Source organism: Lissotriton vulgaris, chromosome 6 (genome assembly GCF_964263255.1).
Source record: "Lissotriton vulgaris chromosome 6, aLisVul1.2, whole genome shotgun sequence".
Lineage (NCBI taxonomy): Eukaryota > Metazoa > Chordata > Amphibia > Caudata > Salamandridae > Lissotriton > Lissotriton vulgaris.
In genome coordinates this window covers 1,379,415,683-1,379,434,049 of record NC_141694.1, presented here as the reverse complement: position 1 = coordinate 1,379,434,049, position 18,367 = coordinate 1,379,415,683, and positions in this window count along the sequence as shown.

Genomic DNA, 18,367 nt, shown 5'->3' with positions numbered 1-18,367 from the left:
TGGGTCTCTCCTGGGTGTGTGGGTGAAGTAGGGGGGTATCAGGGGTGTGATGGCATGCTTCTTACCTTGTCTTGGTTCCGGGGGGTCTGAGCTGTCCAGTCTGCCACGCCCATAACCCTCTCCGGAAACAGGATCCCCTTAACTATTTCCTCGAGTGGTGTTAAAGCGATAGCAGTAGAGGTCCCACCACTGGTCTTCTTAGCCTGTTCCAACCTGGCCACATCCTTCTCCTTTGAGCGCTGGCGCATGTCATACCAGCGCTTCCTGAGGTCTTTCACGCTTCGGTGGGTGACGCCAATGGCATTGACTTTAATCTGGATGTCTGTCCATATCCTTCTCTTAAATGTCTCAGGCACAAGCAGGGACTTCTTGCCAAAGAGGTGCTCATGGCTAACAACCATTTCCTGAATCAGGACCTCCAGCTCACTTTCAGAGAACTTTTGTTTCCTTTTTCTGGGTGTCTCCCCCTGCTGCTGATTGTCCTTGCTGGCCATGTCTCCAGTCTCTGCCATTAAGTGTAGCACTGCAGTGATCCCTCACTTCCACTCCTAGTCTCTCACTGTGCTCCTGAAACTCAGATGCAGCATGGGTAGTCACGCTTCCTGGTTGTGATGTCATCAAGCTGCACCTGAGTTTCCGATTCTCAGATTTGGAATTCGCAATTTTGTGTTTTTTTTTATTAAGGAATCACTATTTGGCATGTCGCAATGAAAATACCGATTTTTATGGAATCGCAATTTTTTTTGCAAGTTTTTATTTACATACCGTTTAGCGATTCTCAATTTGCGATTCGCGAAAAGTCGCTAATTGGGATTCGCAAAAAAGGAGTTTGAAACATATGGCCCCATATGAATCAAAAAAGTTTTTTACGATTCTGTAAGTGCGATTTTTAGCGAATCGTAATTAGAGAATCACAAAATGCAATGTATGTAGGATTTGCTAAAAATGTTGCTAGTCCTACATATTCCTTATTTGAGAATCGCAAATTGAGATTCGCAAATAAGGAATACCTTCTCATTCATTCCTATGGAGGCCCATAGGAATGAATGGGAAGACATTCTCAATTTGCGATTACCAATTAGAGAATCGCAAATTGACAATGCAATTTCAAGGTTGCAAGGGTGCCAAAGGACACCCTGTTGCACCACAGTAATATGCATGTGTGCACATTTTGCGCACATATGTGCCCTAAGCCCATCACTTCAAACAGACACTTATTGACATCACCAACTGGATGACGGCGAATTTTCTCCAATTAAACGCCGGAAAAACTGAGATTCTCCTCCTGGGAAAAAATACCGCATCCTGGGGAGATAACTGGTGGCCTGACATCCTGGGTGCACCCCCCAAGCCAAAAGACTGTGTTAAAAATCTGGGTGTATGGGTCGACTCGGCTCTAAAATATACCATCCACACCAAGAAAGTGGCCGCCACGTGCTTTGGCATTTTACGCAACATCAGGCCCATTCTGAAGTTTTTTGATTGCCGCACCCGCCAGCTCATTGTCCAGGCGACGATCCTTTCTAGACTGGACTATGCCAGTTCTCTCCTTTTGGGAGCGAATTTGGCTGAAACCACCAGACTGCAGAGAGTCCAGAATGCGGCTGCCAGGGCTCTGGTCGGCCTCCCTCGCCATTCTTCAGTCTCAGGAACCTTGAGAAAACTGCATTGGCTCCCGGTGGGGAAAAGGATGCAGTTCAAGGCTCTATGTTTAGCCTTCAAAATCCTCAAAACCGCCTCTCCCCCATTGCTGAGTCCCCTTTTGTCTGAGTACACCCCTAGAAGATCGCTCCGCTCAGAGGGACAACATCTAGTGATCATCCCCCGCACTAGACTTGCCAGAGTTGGCGGCCGATCCTTCAGCTTCCTTGCTGCCAAGCTATGGAACAGTTTGCCTGAAACCATACGGGGGATGCAAGACCTCCTAGCCTTTAGAAAGGCCATCAAAACCCATCTTTTCCAATAATCTGTCTTCACTGTGCATCTTCACTCTGCATCTGGTCTGCTCGCAGCGCCGGGACGCCCCTTGGCTGGGGCAGCCGTGCGCTATACAAATTCCCATAACATAACATAACATAACATAGAACAAAAGATGCCTACTCACTTGGAAGGTAGCAACAATTACTGCATCAGAATTTCCGAAGGTCCAATGATACTTGATAGTATTTATGGAGTGCACTGGTAGGGTAGGTCAATGCATTCCAGTTCATATGCAAGGAAAGTGACTCACAATAATGGAGGAATAGAATGGGTTAATAATTTCCAATGTAACAAGAATTTACAGTAGTAGAAAGCAGTGTGCTAATCCCAGCAAACACCAAAGTTTAGAAGGATACATATTAGAAAATGAAAACGTAAAACAACTATGGGCCTGTTTTAGATCTTGACGGTCTAACTACCACCATCCTGCCGCGGAGGCAGTCCCAAGTACTCCACAAAGTTGACAGTCTTTGCCCACTTTATTTAAATGCATGCAGGCTGGCTAGCCATCTGCGTCGACAGAGTGTTTCCCGCTGCGGCACACAGCTGCCAACACAGTGAACTCCAATGCTGGCAAATAGCACTCTGTTGGCGTCATGTCAGCAGGTTCATGCAAAGCAGATTTAGATTTCACAGTTCTGCTGGTGGTCTCCTATTGGTGGTTACCTGACGAAGGGAGTCTGTTGTGGTAAACGCTCAACAATGAGCCATCACTGTGTCCAGTGGTTGGTTGCTAGTAGAACACTCTGAACTACGGAACAGAGGTTAGAAGAACCTACTAATATGAAAGATCGGGAGATCCTCTAAACAAGGATAGAAAGTTGCATCCTCCTTAAGCAAATAAACAACTACCAAATGGAATATCCGTCAGGAGTAAGAGACACTAGCAAATAGGGAATGTTACATGCCACACCTATACAACACTCCTACGGAAGTGGAAAAGGGAAAATAATCCTATTTTGTAAATAACCTTCACCCACTCTAATAGTGGCATGCTTCATCATGCGGTTCAGAATGACTCCTAAAGGTCAGGGTGGGATCGACCATTTTTCAGGAAGCTCTTTGAAGAAAATTAACTTGGGGCGTAACTTTCTTCATTCACTCCCATATTTCCCTTTATTGGAGGGGTGAATGGGAAAGATTAAAACAATAATATGTTCAAGGTTATTAGATATAATGGTCCTATGAGCCTATATTCACCAATTACACCAACATGTTTCAGCCCTACACCAGTGACCTATGTAGGCACTGGGCTTTCATCAGGGTTGTTTTATATTGTATCACTCCCCCAGTGATGTATGTATACATTATTTAGGGCCATAGAACCATTATATCCTATAATCATAAACATAGTATTGTTTTAATTTTTCTTATCCACCCAACCAATAAAGGGAAATCTTGAGAATGGATGTGGAATTGTTATCTTAAAGTTACTCCCTATAGTTCACTTTCTTCAAAGAGCACCCTGGAATATGGTCGAGCCCAGCCTGATGTTTAGTAGTCAAGCTGAACCCGATGATGACCTATGCCACTAAAAGATTGGGTGAGGGTGAGGGTTATTTAAAAGATAGGATTATTTTCCTTTGCCCAGTTCCTTAGAAGTGGTGTAAAGGTGTGACAAGTAACATTCCGTGTCTGCTAGTGTCTCTTACTCCTGAGGGGTACTCCATTTGTTAGTTGTGCTAGTAGAACACAAAATATGTTCATTGGACAAATGGAAACACCTGCATAGCACGCTATAAAACACACTCCAATTTAAGACCATAATCCTTTGCCATTCCACTGCACCACAACAGTTTCTAGAAGAGCTTTTGCCAGCTAAGTGAGGTTCTTTTGTCCTTTTCCCTGTTTCTTATCCCTTCATCTTCTTTCATTTATTAACTTGTGGTTAATTTTTTTATTTAATCATATTTCTCTGTAGAATGCCATGTCTCTGAAATCCCTGTTTTACTGAGGGAGAATTGTCAGTCCTGGTGGATGAAATCATAAGAGTAGAGCCGCAAGTGTTTGTAGCCGAAGTCCAAAATACACCCATATCTTTGAAAAGTCATATGTGGGCCACAATAGTCAACAGAGTGAATGCTGTAGCTAAAACCTGCATTCACATGGGGGAATTAAGAAGAGGTGGAGCAATTTAATGTGTTCTGCACATATTGTCATACCACGGAAACCTCAAACTATCAGAATCAGATAATTTGGATTGTTTGTGGGAATGTATTGTGTTGCATCTAAGATTACATGTGTCATTCTTGTCATTCTCCGTTACATCTCACATGATGATGGTATGGTGCCTGTAAGTGTTACAACATCAAATAACCCATTACCCATATGTGTGTCATATTGTAAGTTTCTGCCCCATTTCAACTGTATAATGTCCACTGATAAGTTCCACTAACCATTTTGCAAGTGTTGGGAAGTTATATTTGAAATGACTACAATTACCATGATACCCATGATACCCTGTTTTGTCAAAATAAATGATGCTATGTCATATTGCTCATTCTCTTTTGTCTAACAAATCTCAACATATGGTAAAGTGTCATGTATTGAAGAACCCCTATTCAATGCTCTCCTCTAAAAATGGTTTGTGTTATTTTCTGAATTTTGTTCTGTTCTTCTCAACCAATTGAATTGATGTCATGAGTTTCACAAATCAGACTGTGTTGACTCAGAAATTGTAAGGTATGAACATTACTATGCTAAACATAAGTGGTAACTGCAAAAAGGGACTGCACTGTTCACATGATGACTAATGTCAAATAACCATCCAAGGTGTGTAAATGTATGTCTTGAAGTCAGATTGGCCTTGGAATTGTCAATTACACATTTCACCTCTCCACTGTGTTAGGTTGAATGGTTGGGAGACTTCCTAATCATTTTGTAAACATTTAAGGACATCTTATTACCTGCTTATTTGAAGTTGTACTGTTTCAAATTGCTAAAAGCTAGGGTAATATGTTCAGTTTCACTGAAAGCTATCATCATATATTCTCTACCTTTTTTACTTCTAGATATTTACATTGTTTGTCTCAAAAGATTTGGATGTATAATAGACACTTTTACCAAAAAAAATGTTCCCAATTTTTCAATTGGTCCGACTGCCAGACCACGTGGCCAGTAATCTGCCACTAAAGAGACCTCCGCTACAGCACTGGTTCAAGCCTTCAGTAGGGACAATATTCCTGGTAATCTGGATGAGGATCCGGGTCCATTTGGCCAGTATGGGCAGACGGTTTCAGTGAGTCTCATTGAGCGCACACTGACACCCCTCACCCCAGCTGTAACACCACCGCTAAATGAAGTCTCCACTTCCTGTGTTCCTACCACTGTAACACTGATCGTGTCCCCCTAGTCCTTGATAATGTTGAGACCACAACACCACCAGCTCCAAGATCCAGTCAGATGGGGAACACTGGGCCAAGGGCAAAGCATAGTGAGGTCATGGGTCATGGAAGGGATTCTGTGGGCCTACATAGAATGGCCACTGGGATCATTATCACCCAGACCACCAGAGACCAAGTCTTCGGAGCCTATCACCAGTTCCAAGACATGATGGGCCAGCTACTCACTGAACTCCGGGAGATGAAGCAGTTGCAGAGGAAGCTCAGTTATCAGATGGAGGCTCAAAACGTCAATATGGGCTCCCTGACAGGAGGGGTGTAGGACATTTACATCCATATGTGTAGGGCTTTCCCAGCACCATCTACCCCTTCCTGTGGTCCTACAACATCTGGTCTATCTACATCTGCTACAGCCACAGGAAGGGAGGCCCTGTCACTGGAAGAACCACTTGCAGCCACTCCAAGCCCTGCAACTATCGATCCCCTTTACCCACAGGAGGGGACATCCATCCAAATTATCAGGAGGTGAGGATGACAAGACATCTGCCACATCCAGCAAGAAACCCCAAACCTAATTTCCTCCAGTGTGTGACTAGCATTCACACTGTGGACTATTTCTGGACACATTTACCTTTCTGATGCCGATCACATTTTGGACATTGGACTTCAAAGATTCAAACAATTATGGCTCTTAAACTATGGGTTCATTCACCATGACTGACTTTTTCACTTTTTCGTTTGCTTTATCATTTTCACCTGTTTAATTTCTTCATGTTTAGTTTAATAAATTCACAACTCAAAAATTCATAGACTGGTGTTGTATATCGTAAATCAATGCATCTGTTTTCTTCCATCATATCTTGACAATGACAAAAATCAAACTATTGTGTAAACTTAGATAGTTAGCAAGTTGGTAATGTTTTTCATAAGTTCCCAACCATGACTCCCTAAAAAATATACCATTAAATCATATTTCGCTATGTTTATTCCATTTGACCAATAATTGTCTGTTAACATTTCCACTAACATAACAATCTATATATGATAGTAATATTCAGTGCCAGTTTTCACATTTCCAATTCCAGACCTTGACAACATTGAAGAAGGGGATATATCCAAAACAATCAGATTCATAGGCAAGTTGACTCATGCCACCAGCTAAAGCCAGATCTTCTGGTTCACATAAGGAATCCCACATCAATAATGCCAATAGACAAAAACATGACAGCATTACATTTTGTAGACACAAGATCATTCCAATCCACTGTTCAAGAATCCGGTGGAATGTCCCTACCACATTTTGGTGGTATGCCACAAGAAGTATGTCCTACAGTGAAGAGACACACCAACAGCTGCATACACTTTACACACAATGAGGATTTTGCCTATGTGGAGGAAGATTAGCATGATATGGCTACACTACCACATGTGGTTTGAGCTAATAATGACCCACATATAGCCTTAGGGCCAACACACAACAGAGAACAAGTCCAAAGTATTCTTCAAATCATCCATTCAATCACAGGGCAAGTTGCCTAGGTACAAGATGTGTACACCCAAAGTTTGTATCCGTCTTTCCCAGGATCAACCGATACTGCACCATATACCAGCAAATGTCACAACTCTGAAATGTCCAAACGAAGATGACATGGTGAAGGCACCTAACACAGATCTAAATCAGGCTCTATTTTTTCACAATGTTTTATATTTAATGGAATTCATTTTATTATCCTCTCAATACAAACAGTTGTGTTCTGTGTAATCTCCATTAATATTACCTGATTTGTCTCACCTTTAAGACACTAAGGGCCTAATTTCGATGTCGGTCGGAGTTGCTTCTGACTGACACCATTTCTGTGTGAGAACCAATTGACCATAGGTCGATGGTTCCGCACACCAGATTTTTGATGCCACCACACATGGTGGGGTCGCAAACTCCCATTTCTCTATGGGAGATTGTGCGGCGGGCAGAAACCGCCCACCGCACAAGCTCCCATAGAGAAATGGGAGTTTGTGAAAATTCCTGCAACTTGTGGCAGACACTGTGAGATGCCTGCCACATGATGCAGGGATTTTCAGGGGGCACAATATGTGCCCTCCAGGGCCCGGAGTCACAACACGGGGGGCAGGGGAGCCCTGTTAGGGGCCCCAAAGTCACTTTCCAACAACCTTTCCATGCCAGACATGTCAACATGGAAGGCTGTCAGAAACGAACATCATAATCCTGACAGAGAAAATACCATCCTTAAGGGATTAGGAGCAGTTTCTGACTGGCCCACAAGCTCAAAGGAACGAGTCGGTTTCCCTGTCCGGTTTACACTCTGACCGCCGACATTGTCATTCAGCAGTCGGAATGTAAACCTACCATGTCAGTCAGAAAAGCGATTCAAGGCTTTCGGACCGATATTGAAATAAGGCTCTATATATTCTGAAGCACAGTGAGTGTAAGAAAATCCATTGCAAATTCTTGGGAATACCCACTTGATGGTGTACACCTTATTTGCAATACCACTTTAAAGTAAATTATGACTTTATTGTCTCTTATTGACACTTGCGCTGGTGGAAAATCTATCTGCCCATCCAGTAGGGGAAACTGTCAAAAAAGTTTCCCCTTTAGGTGAACTTATAAATAAACCACAGTTTTACACTAAGCATACATAACGTACATACACTCTCATAAACTAGGAGCAGCTAATGATCAACATGAAACAGTCATACCAAAATGTACATTTTATTTTGGTAAATTTCAAAACAAAATTAAAAACAGAGCATTGTGACACATCAAAAGTTCATTATACAAAACATGGGACAACACACTAGGAAAATAATTCCAATTAAAAAGGGGGAAGAAATCACTAGTATGAATTGATTGATGATTCCTACTCCAGATTGTACATTCAATTTAACGGTTACAGGAGTATCTTTTCTCAATGGCTTAGTGTTTCTCCACCCAAAAATTGCATCGACGCGTTTCGGTTAAGGCATGTAAATGTTCAAAGCCAAAAACCTTCTTCAGGATTAAAATAATAGTGTCCCACTAATACACAATATCTTATAGATCAGCGAATGGATATTTTCAACGGTACTGCTAGAGTCAGCTACTTTCAAAGAGTACCTCCAAATTCGTTTCCAGTGTGCGTATAAAATATACTGCACTTTGTCTTCAATGACGGCTAGATCGCGTCTCTCAATATATGGTTCTCTTCTCGTCTGAGCCAGACCGCCCGCAGCCTGCTCGTGAAAACTTCTAGCTGCGAGGTGGGGTTCTGCGTCCTGTTCACGGGAACTGGTGTTAGAACAGTAAATTATACTATTCTCAATCTCCGCCCCCAACGCAAGTCGTGGTAACGACTTGCGTTGTAAGGGACGCGTTGTTAAAGCACGCGTTGTGATAGGAAGCGTCGTACCGTCATACATCCATCCAGTAGACACTGCCCAGCCCTAAATGCAATCTGCAAACAGAAAAGTTTTGATTCTGTGAAATCAGAATCTTAGATTTGGATCCCCAGATCGCCCTTTCTTTACATATAATTTCGAATTTATGCATGTATGAATACATGTTTGTATGTATGTATATGGTATTTTGTTAGCGCAAACATTGCCAAAAGGCTGCTGAGTGCTGTACATGGTTAAAGACCGGTGTAAAGTCAACGAGTAATTGGAGAGGAAGCTAGGTTGTGGACTATTGTGATGATGTGTTCTTTGATGAGATAGGTCTTCAACTCTTTCCTAAATTGGGGCAGCATTGGAGCAGTCCTAACGGATACAGGGATTTTTCTCCAAACTCTTAGAAAAGGCCTACCTTCCTGCTTTTTCGTTTTTACACTTCTTAATCTGTAGTCTGATGGCTCCCTGTGACAAAACAGGGTATCATGGTAATTGTAGTCATTTCAAAGATAACTTCCCAACACTTGCAAAATGGTTAGTGGAACATATCAGTGGACATTATACAGTTGAAATGGGACAGAAACTTACAATATGACACACATATGGGTAATGGGTTATTTGATGTCGGAACCGTTGACTGAGAGTCCCGCGACTGTTACCAAACCGCCCCTGACGAAGGGTTTTCCTTGACAACCCGAAATGCATTGGGCATAATGTAAAGTCGCAAATCACTATTGTTTACAAATGAACTTCGTATTGGAAATGACTACAAATTCTAAAAAGAATGCTTCATGAATAAAAATAACAACTATGATCATAAAAACGTGTGAAAACTTTTCCTTTGAAACATGCAACTAAAACAATTTAATGAAAGATAAAACCAATTGTGGTACTAGTTGAAAGTGCGCGTCCTTTGTGTTCAGGAGACCACACTCTACCTACGTAACACTTACAGGCACCATTCCATCATGTGACATGTAACGGGATTTTACTCCGCAAGGCTTTAAAAACGCGTCCATTACACCGCAAGTCGTAATCACGACTTGCGCTGGAGGGTGCTAGAGGATTCAGAATAGTATATTTACTATTCCAACACCTTCCCTAGTGTCCACGGGGACTGGTGTTAGAATAGTAAATTATACTATTCTCAATCCGCGCCTCCAACGCAAGTCGTGGTAACGACTTGCATTGTAAGGGAGGCGTTGTTAAAGCACGCGTTGTGACGGTACGCGTCGTACCGTCATACATCCATCCAGTAGACTCTACCCAGCCCTAAATGCAATCTGCACACAGAAAAATTTTGATTCTGTGAAATCAGAATCTTAGATTTGTATCCCCAGATCGCCCTTTCTTTACATATAATTTCGAATTACCTGCATACGTCTTGGTTGGCGATGCAGCAGTCAGAAAACATATTGTTTCTATTCTTAAAAATATACAAATGGGTTTTGTATTGAAAATCTTATTTTGTGAATGCAATGTATACAGAAATTATTTTTTTATTTTTATTTTTTTTAGAGCAGCAACCATTTTTTCAATTTTAGTCAGATTTGATATATTTATGTATGTGTATGTATGTGGTATTTCTATAACGCAAACTTAATCAAAGCCATAATGCTATGGAGCTCTCTTAAGGGTCAAAGACAAGTGATCGGAGAGGTAGCTTGCTTGTGGACTGTTAATGCAGGATGTTCTTCAACTTTTCAAGATTGTGACTGCAATTGGTCCTGATGATCCTGATGTTTGAAAGTATGTATGTATATATATATATATATATATATATGTGTGTATGTATGTATGTATGAATACATGTTTGTATGTATGTATATGGTATTTTGTTAGCGCAAACATTGCCAAAAGCCTGCTGAGTGCTGTACATGGTTAAAGACCGATGTAAAGTCAACAAGTAATTGGAGAGGAGGCTAGGTTGTGGACTATTGTGATGATGTGTTCTTTGATGAGATAGGTCTTCAACTCTTTCCTAAATTGGGGCAGCATTGGAGCAGTCCTAATGGATACAGGGATTTTTCTCCAAACTCTTAGAAAAGGCCTACCTTCCTGCTTTTTCGTTTTTACACTTCGTAATCTGTAGTCTGATGGCTCCCTGTGCCGAGAACCACCAGGGATTGGGAACTTGTCTGATAGATAAACAGAGGTGCTGGTCATGATGGCTTTACATATGATGCAGCTGGATTTGAATATGGTATGGGCTTGCAAAGGACGACAAAGGAGTTCCATCATGATGAGGATGATAGGGTCATACTTTTTAAGGCCCCAATTAAGATGTGCTGCTATGTGTAGGATGCCTTAAAGGGAGGGTATAGAGTAGTGTGTTCTCACCATTCAGATCCAACAATCCTAGAGCTTGAACAGTAGTTATGATGTTGCTTTCTGGGTGAAATAAACTTACTTTCTTTAGACATGAGAGCTGGTACTGGGCCATCCGTTTTTTTGTGAAAGAACAAAATGAAGGAGTACTACCCGATGAGGGTAAATGAAGGCTTTTGTCTAAACTCAGGAAACATTGTTCCTTTGTTAGGAAACCCCTCACTCACCACCTAGTGGTGACTTGCTTCATCATCGGGGCCCACCCAAGTGGCCTAGCGTCACTTGGGTGTGCTTCAACACCTGCAACTGCAGTGGAGCTGGTAGTGAAATGTGGGGTGCAAACAAAAAAGAGTGTAAGTGTTAAAAATGTCCTGGTATTCTTTTATTTAGAGTTTAATAAAAAAGTAACTGGACAAAAGTTAAAATTAAAGTTGAGATAGTAGTAGGGAAGTTACGTCCTACTTATCTCTGTTTTATGTGTTGGTCGACATGTTTCTACCATCTGGGGAAAATCCCCGGTATTCCTCAGGACCAAAACAAGGAAGTGGGTGGTATGTGCCCCCTAAAAGACACACCCAGCCCTAAATCCTTGGACATCAGAAGAAAAATAGACTTCTGGAATGCACACCTAAAGTTCTGGGTGCTGCATAACCTGTGAAAAAGGAAGGAAAGTGAATAAAATAATTACTATCCTGTTACGTAGTGCAGTGATAGAGTGCAGGATACGTGCAATTATTCTGGTTTTCCACAGTAGTGGTTGACACAGTGCCTTCAACGATGCAGAGCGTGTCTACAGGTGCTGTGCAAACGTGCTCTTAGCTTAGGAGATAAAATGTCTAAAAAAATAATAAGGTCGGATTTTAGCCTTAGTGCGTGCTATATAGTATACATGCTGGCATCGTAGTCTGGGGTGCACTAAGTCGGAGTGCTCATATTTAGTACCGCCGTGGTTTACTTTGTGCCAGCTAAGTAGTGGTTAATCGCTTATGTAGGACCTGTTCAGAGTTCGTGGTCAACAAAAAGACAAACTGGACTAACAAACACAAACAACATAGGGTAATTCACGACATGTGATATGGCAGAAAGATGGAGTAGGGCTTACAATGCTGGGGCTCAGGTTGAGCTGCATCAAGCAGGAGTAGGGCGCTATGCCGGTAACAACATAATCTAGGAAGAAAAGCGTATGTTGTTGGTAAAGGGAAAACTTCCCTTGTTGGCGCTATAGGGTGGCCTCCGTTGTCGGTCCTGCTGGTAGGGAAGGAAAAGGTCAACTTACAGTTGTGTGGGCGGAATCAGGCGGATCACCTACTTCTCCGTGCTCGCTGCTTGGTAGCAATGAGACAGTGAGGGCGTGGCGCATAAATGCGTTTGATCGCTTCCGGCGCGGCCCGTGACACTACGGGAGCCCGGGAGGATCAAGGGTAGGCATGGTTACCAGGCGATGCCGCGCATGCGCAGACGTGTGCGAAACTGAGGCTGCCTGACAGCGTGGTTGCCGCCCGGCGTCTTGTGCGCGACCCTGGGCGGGTCAGCGGTTGGCAAGGGAACTGCACGGCGCTGCGCCTGCGCAGTAGGATAGTAAACACAGGCTGACGGGTGGAAGCGGTGTTGCCGCCCGGCGCCGTGTGCTGGAATGGGGGTGGGAGCGATCTATAATAGGTAGGACTAAAAAAGCTTAAAGAAGCTAGCTGGAACTATTGTCAGCGGGGCGAAGGAATCCACTAGTGATTAATGTGGATGCCAAGTGGGACGTATGTGGGCTTGGAGAAAAAGAAAAGGGACGATTTATGAAGGCATGGGGAACTGGATGTAGTGCAAATGGTACTACAGTCTTAGGTGGAAGGATTATAGGATCATGGTGTAATGATAATAATGATCATATGTGTAGGAACTGATGTGTGTACAGTCAGGTTAGCTGGAAAGAGATTCATCTCAACACAGAATTCCATGGGATATTATCATTGAGCCCATGGATGTGAGTGGAAAGTCTATATATCCATCTTTGTTCCTTTTCAAATAGGCGGGCCTGGGTGTTAGGGCCCGCTTGCAGCTGTTCGATGACCGTCCACCTCATATCGTTGGTAGTATGGTGGGCCGTTAGAAAATGGTCTGTAAGTTTCGTCATGTTTTTCTTACATCTTATCGTACTCCTGTGTTCACAGATTCGTTGTTTTATTTTTCGCGTTGTCATACCGACATACGGTTTGCCACAGGTGCAGGTGATAAGATAGACCACATTGGAGCTATTGCAATTAGTATGGGATCTCTGCTCCCATGTCTTTCCTGGTTCCAAATTAATGGTCTTGGTATTTTCAGTGAGGTGACATACGCTGCAGTCCCCACAGCGCGAGTGTCCAGTGACTGGTGGTAGACCCCATATCTGAGTTAGTGTGGGTTCGTTAGTATTGTGATTGTTTTTGGGTCTGGTGTTCACCAAGGTATTTTTTAGACTGTTCGCTTTTCTATATGAGAAGAGTGGTTTTTCCCAGTGGAATGAACCAGAGTTGATGATTGACCAATGTTTCTTGATACTTTTACTCACTTCATTGGAGATGACATTGTAGGTCGTCACACATGTCAGAGGTATGTTCTCAGTGTCTTTTACAATTTCCTCTAGAAGTGCCTGACGTGGTTGGTTTCTTGCCCGTTGGCGACATTTCTTAGTGATTTTGGTGGGGTATCCACGTTGAGACAGTTTGGTGGAAAGGTCATCTGCCTGTTCCTTGAAGTCCTGGAGATTGGTGCAGTTCCTCCGTAATCTTAAGTATTGGCCGTAGGGGAGGTTCTCCCGTAGGGGCCGGGGATGAAAGCTTTCAAACCTGAGAAGGTTATTCTTAGCCGTGGGCTTGAAATGTGTCTTAGTGACCAGAGTGTCCTGATGTTTTTGAATTTCAATGTCTAAGAAGATCATTTTTTCTTTGTCTATGCTGTGGGTAAAGTGTAGATGTTGGTCACGTGTATTGATCCAGGTGATGAAGGTTGTTAATATCTCTTGGGGGCCCTTCCAGATAGCTAGCACGTCGTCAATGTAACGGCGCCAGAACACTAGGTTTCCAAGGTAGGGATTGCTGGACGAGAGTATGTGTTGTGTCTCAAAATCAAAAACATAGAGTCCTGCTATGCTAGGAGCAAAAACACTGCCCATAGATGTGCCCCCTATTTGTAGGTACAGGGATCCCTCGAATTAAAAAAAGTTCCTTTTGAGAGCCAATGTGGCACAGTCAATAATGAAACTGATGGGTGTTCTATATTCCCAAGTGGTCTTTTCCAGGGTTTCTTTCAGTACCTTGATGGTGGCGTCTTGGGGAATGTTGGTATAGAGACTCTCTATATCTAAGCTGACCAATATCATATCATCATCCATTTTGATGGTTTCCAAGATGGTAAGGAGGTTTTTTGTATCTTTCAAGTAGGTTGCGGTCCCTTGCACAATCGGTTTCAAAAAATAGTCGCAGAATCTCGACAATGGTTCGAGGAGTGAGCCTATTCCAGACACTATTGGTCTCCCCGGAGGTGGGTTTTTATTCTTATGCATTTTCCGGACTATGTAAAAATATGGTATTTTTTCTTCAGTCTTGGTTAGATAGTCCGCTTCCTGTTTGGAGATTTCGCCTCTGTGTTCTGCTTCTTCGACCAAGTACATAATTTCTCTTTTCAGGTCATCAGTGGGGTCCTGTGTGAGGGGAAGGTAATTGTTCCTGTCCTCTAGTAATCGTCTGCACTCTTGCTGGTAATCAGTGGTATTCATGATCACTAGGCCCCCGCCTTTGCCGGCTGGTTTTATAAGGATCGTGTTATCCCTTTTTAGATCAGATAGAGCTTTTCTCTCCGCTCCACTGATGTTCTGGTAGCGTTTGGGGATTCTCGTGGACTCTATGTCTTTAAACACTGCTTGTTCAAACGTGTTTATCTCCACCGGGATGGTATGTGGTGGTGGGACAAACGTTGACTTGGTTTTTAAGCCAGTTTCATTGGGTATTTCCTCCCTGTTTTCCTTATTGGTTTTCTCAAAAAACGCCTTGAGTTTCAATTTTCTGAAGAACCCTGCTAGTTCACAATGTAATTTGAACTTATCTAAATTCGCAGTTGGAACAAATCCCAGTCCTTTGTTGAGGACTTTCTTTTCGATGTCTCTTAGGGCGTGTGACGATAGATTGGTCACTAGGTCCTCATGTTGCTGGGGCCCGCTTTGTTGGATGCGGTTTTGTTCCTGGTGTTGCTGCTCACCATGTCCTCTTCCTCCCAGTGGACGGTGTTGCCCCTTTTGTTGCGTCCTCTCCCGCGCCTGCCTCTGTTCTGAAAAGGAGGGCGGTATTGGTTTTGTTGATATGGATATTGCTGGAAGGGAGGTTGCCATCCATACATGGGGAATTGTTGTGGTTGTTGATACGGGTTGAAAGGGGGTTGGTTATATTTTGGCCACTGGTAATTGCCTTGGTAGCCCACCTCTCTTTCTCTGCCGCGGTGTGCTGTTGTTCGAGCCTCCACTGCTATTGGAACCGTGGGAAGCGTTGCTGGATGCATCAGAATCTTGGTCCTGTGCGGTGGTCCCTTTATAGTCTTTATCAGAGTATGGGTAGGCTTTTACAAAAGAGAACTTTTTTAGATCTTTTTGAAATTTGGTGACCTTCTGTTGGGTTAGATTTTCCCTATATTCATTGATCTCCTTATTTATTTCATCCAATCTCTTTTTGTACCCTGTAATGGTAGCTTTTATCTGGCCTTCTACATTTTGAATTTCGATTTGGATTTTTTCAGAAAGTCTTATAGATGTTTTTAAAATCAACATGATCCAGTCATGCGTACAGTGCCAAGCTATTAGTGCCCAATCCCTTCTGAATTCCTCATCCTCCAAAAAAATGCGGGGGGCATTGGTCACCAATAGGCCTTTGGGGGCCATGTTGTTTGTCACATACTCTTTGAGAATTGTTCCATGTAGTATTGTCCTTATTCGATTGCGTTTGAGTTCAGAGAGTTTGTCCCAATCTGATGTTTGTGAGATGGTATTACTGATGCTAGGGTCTGCAAAAGCATTGAGATCGCTCATGATAGAGTCTATTTCCTCCGTGGAAAAGGATAGGCCCTTCTCAAAGAGTATGTGACAAACAACATGGCCCCCAAAGGCCTATTGGTGACCAATGCCCCCCGTATTTTTTTGGAGGATGAGGAATTCAGAATGGATTGGGCACTAATAGCTTGGCACTGTACGCATGACTGGATCATGTTGATTTTAAAAACAGCCATAAGACTTTCTGAAAAAATCCAAATCGAAATTCAAAATGTAGAAGGCCAGATAAAAGCTACCATTACAGGGTACAAAAAGAGATTGGATGAAATAAATAAGGAGATCAATGAATACAGGGAAAATCTAACCCAACAGAAGGTCACCAAATTTCAAAAAGATCTAAAAAAGTTCTCTTTTGTAAAAGCCTACCCATACTCTGATAAAGACTATAAAGGGACCACCGCACAGGACCAAGATTCTGATGCATCCAGCAACGCTTCCCACGGTTCCATTAGCAGTGGAGGCTCGAACAACAGCACACCGCGGCAGAGAAAGAGAGGTGGCTACCAAGGCAATTACCAGTGGCCACAATATAACCAACCCCCTTTCAACCCGTATCAACAACCACAACAATTCCCCATGTATGGATGGCAACCTCCCTTCCAGCAATATCCATATCAACAAAACCAATACCGCCCTCCTTTTCAGAACAGAGGCAGGCGCGGGAGAGGACGCAACAAAAGGGGCAACACCGTCCACTGGGAGGAAGAGGACATGGTGAGCAGCAACACCAGGAACAAAACCGCATCCAACAAAGCGGGCCCCAGCAACATGAGGACCTAGTGACCAATCTATCGTCACACGCCCTAACAGACATCGAAAAGAAAGTCCTCAACAAAGGACTGGGATTTGTTCCAACTGCAAATTTAGATAAGTTCAAATTACATTGTGAACTAGCAGGGTTCTTCAGAAAATTGAAACTCAAGGCGTTTTTTGAGAAAACCAATAAGGAAAACACGGAGGAAATACCCAATGAAACCGGCTTAAAAACCAAGTCAACGTTTGTCCCACCACCACATACCATCCCGGTGGAGATAAACACGTTTGAACAAGCAGTGTTTAAAGACATAGAGTCCACGAGAATCCCCAAACGCTACCAGAACATCAGTGGAGCGGAGAGAAAAGCTCTATCTGATCTAAAAAGGGATAACACGATCATTATAAAACCATCCGACAAAGGCGGGGGCCTAGTGATCATGAATACCACCGATTACCAGCAAGAGTGCAGACGATTACTAGAGGACAGGAACAATTACCTTCCCCTCACACAGGACCCCACTGATGACCTGAAAAGAGAAATTATGTACTTGGTCGAAGAAGCAGAACACAGAGGCGAAATCTCCAAACAGGAAGCGGACTATCTAACCAAGACTGAAGAAAAAATACCATATTTTTACATAGTCCGGAAAATGCATAAGAATAAAAACCCACCTCCGGGGAGACCAATAGTGTCTGGAATAGGCTCACTCCTCGAACCATTGTCGAGATTCTGCGACTATTTTTTGAAACCGATTGTGCAAGGGACCGCAACCTACTTGAAAGATACAAAAAACCTCCTTACCATCTTGGAAACCATCAAAATGGAGGATGATATGATATTGGTCAGCTTAGATATAGAGAGTCTCTATACCAACATTCCCCAAGACGCCACCATCAAGGTACTGAAAGAAACCCTGGAAAAGACCACTTGGGAATATAGAACACCCATCAGTTTCATTATTGACTGTGCCACATTGGCTCTTAAAAGGAACTTTTTTGAATTCGAGGGATCCCTGTACCTACAAATAGGGGGCACATCTATGGGCAGTGTTTTTGCTCCTAGCATAGCAGGACTCTATGTTTTTGATTTTGAGACACAACACATACTCTCGCCCAGCAATCCCTACCTTGGAAACCTAGTGTTCTGGCGCCGTTACATTGACGACGTGCTAGCTATCTGGAAGGGCCCCCAAGAGATATTAACAACCTTCATCACCTGGATCAATACACGTGACCAACATCTACACTTTACCCACAGCATAGACAAAGAAAAAATGATCTTCTTAGACATTGAAATTCAAAAACATCAGGACACTCTGGTCACTAAGACACATTTCAAGCCCACGGCTAAGAATAACCTTCTCAGGTTTGAAAGCTTATATCCCCGGCCCCTACGGGAGAACCTCCCCTACGGCCAATACTTAAGATTACGGAGGAACTGCACCAATCTCCAGGACTTCAAGGAACAGGCAGATGACCTTTCCACCAAACTGTCTCAACGTGGATA